The following is a 3,184-nucleotide window of genomic DNA, read 5'->3' as shown; positions in this document are numbered from 1 at the left end:
ACATTTTATGCAATAATTTGAACATTTCTGACAATAATTCTGTGCCATATTTTCAAAACTGCTAATCTAGCTTACGTTTGAGTGTTTACAGAAATCAGGTTTCTTAAATAAATTTGTTAATCGTCGCTTCTCCTTATCGGGTTATTTTTTATAATATTTCTCTGAATTTCACAAATAAATAAACTTTTAAGGTCAAATATCTTGCTAACACGTCATAAACTAAATGCCTTGGAGTATATTCTCGAAATATACTCACGAAATTGCAAAAAATCCATTGAAAACCAATTTTTCATTTACCTCGGCTGAACGAATGTCTAGGCAAAAAATGAAATTTGAAGGGCTTTTACCCTTGGTTTTGTTTCAGTGTAAGTTAATTGTATCACATTTTTATAAAACTGTCTTAGATATACTATTACTACGATAAAAAAGTTTTATCATAAAATTTTTTGTATGAATTTCCTGACACTTTTTTTGTTCTCGGCTAAACGAATGTCTATTACTGTTTGATATCTCTGCAACACTGCTGGAAAGCATTTTACCTGCCAACATTGCCAGTGTTCGAAGGATCAGTTCTTCCTTGCTTTATATCCTGACATTTTATGAAACCCCAACCCCCATTTCTACATCAAACTGTAATCAAACCTAATGGCTTCCAATTGTTTTTTGTTTTCATTTCTTATTTTTCAATTACATAATTGTTATAATTTTAGGGCCTGCTTTTGACAAATAGTTCCGGAATTTTTTTTAGGAGTTCTTTAGTAACCATTAGACTGGGTCAACAAAGTCGATTTTTCGGAACAAAGCTTTTTCGATTCCTTCTAGCGTCCAAAACAACTGTGCACAATTTGGGAGCGATTGGTTGCTTCCCCGTATTCCGCATTGCGATTGAAATTTGTATGAAATTTAGTATGGAAAAACGTGCTTTTTTGCATTTTTCTAATAAATTGAAATTTTTCGTCTAAAACAATCAAACTAATGACGTTGAAGTATAGCCTAGGATATGCCGAAAAACTTTGCCGAAGACTGCGAAGTGATCCAACACTTGTGAAAAAAGTTATAACGTACAGATTGCCCGGTGGTGCTTAATGTTTAACATGTAAAGGAATAACATCAATAATAAAATCTCAATTTTTGGCCTAAGTTACCAGGCGAATATTTTTTTTCACAAGCGTTGGATCACTTTGCGGTCTTCGGCAAAGTTTTTCGGCATTTTCTAGGCTATATTTTAACGTCATTAGTTACATGGTATTAAACAAAAGAATTCAACTTATGAATAAAATGCTAAAAAGTACGTTTTTCCATGCTTACTTCCATACAAATTTCAATCGCAATGTGGAATACGGGGAAGCTACCAATCGCTCCCATATTTTGTTGTTTTGGACGCTAATATAGATTGAAAAAGCTTTGTTCCGGGTTGCTACGATCAAATTTAAGGATATATATGAGCGAATCCAAAGATGGCCGTCTCAATGACTGCCTTGCAAATACCGAAAGCACGGATCTCGTCATCTAAACAACAAACTCAATATTTCATATTTAACTTTTACTAGTATTTTATGATTGGATTCGATGATAATGAGTTACATTGTTAAACTTATGTTTCATCAAATTTCGCAGTATTATTTAAATTGTGCCACAAGTCTAATCCAATTCCTTTCCCCAACCTATACCTTTACCCTTCCGATGGTGTTCATGTCGTCCGCACGGACTATTACGGCCATTACCCCTCCCTGATCTTCGGCTTTGGATTGACTTGCGCTCTTATTGCCCCACCAAATGCTGCAAAATGAAAATGAAAGGAATTCATACCAGAATTTCTCTAGAGATTACTCCAGGAATTCATCCTGGGATTCCTTCAGATTTTCTCCCAGGATTTTCTCCAGGAATTCATGCAGGAATTTCTGCAGTAAGTCCTCTAGGAATTTCTCCTGGAATTCCTGCAGGGTTTCCTCCTGGGCTTCCTCCAGGGTTTTCTCCAGAAATTTATCTAGGGAATACTTCAGGCATTTGTCCAGGGATTTCTCCAGCGATGCCTCCAGGAAATTCTCAAATTATTTCTTCAGAGATTTCTCCAAGAATTCCTCTAGTGGTTTCTCCAGGACTATCTTCATGTATACATTCAGAAACTTCTCCAGGATTTTTCCAGGGATTCCGCCAGCAATCTCTCCAAGGATTCCGCCAGGAATTTGTTCAGAAGTTACTCCAGGATTTCTTCCAGAGATTCCTCCAGGAGTTGCTTCAGGTTTTGAACCGACTACCCTCTTCGAATGAGTGTCATCAATTTTTTTATCTTTTAATTCCGCCCTATTTTGCTTATTCTTTGACAGATACGCGTATTTCGACTACCACTTGTGATCTTCCTCAGTGTCAGTTATCCAGATGTGGATGACCGACACTGCCCAAGTGCGGATGCAGATCTTTCAGGGACTATTCAAATACAATGACATCCATCATTTTTCAAGATGTTTAGGCCCCCCTCCCCCCGTCTGTTACGCTTTTTCGCATGCCTATTATATGGAGTGTCACACTTTCTCAGACCACCTCTCTCCCCACACGATGGACTCCTCTCTCTCTCTCCTCTTCTTGGCGTAACGTCCTCACTGGGACAAAACCTGCTTCTCAGCTTAGTGTTCTGTGAGCACTTCCACAGTTTTTAACTGAGAGCTTCCTCTGCCAATGACCATTTTGCATGTGTATTTCGTGTGGCAGGCACGAAGATACTCTATGCCCAAGGAAGTCAAGGAAATTTCCTTTACGAAAAGATCCTGGACCGACCGGGAATCGAACCCATCACCCTCAGCATGGTCATGCTGAATACCCGTGCGTTTACCGCCTCGGCTATATGGGCCCAAACGATGGACGTCATATTTGAATGACCCCTTGTGTTGACCCTATGTACATGAGTGAGTTAGAGTGATGTCGGTAGATACCGATAATGACTTCTTTAACGTTAGAACCCATGGATTTCAAATTAAAAATGAGAAAAACATATAACTGTATTTTCAAGCTCAGAAAAATGTTGGCGATGATCAAAAATAATCAATGCTTTTTTTGTGATTGAGAGCCGTAAATTTTACGTAATCCAGTCATACCCCGTATGCCATACTACCTACTCTACGGTTCAGCCAACTCTAACTCTACCCGACTGCGAAATAGAACCTAACCAAACCAAACAATCATTATG

Source organism: Aedes albopictus, chromosome 2, assembly GCF_035046485.1.
Source record: "Aedes albopictus strain Foshan chromosome 2, AalbF5, whole genome shotgun sequence".
Taxonomy (NCBI): domain Eukaryota; kingdom Metazoa; phylum Arthropoda; class Insecta; order Diptera; family Culicidae; genus Aedes; species Aedes albopictus.
Note: the sequence above shows the minus strand (reverse complement) of the source record.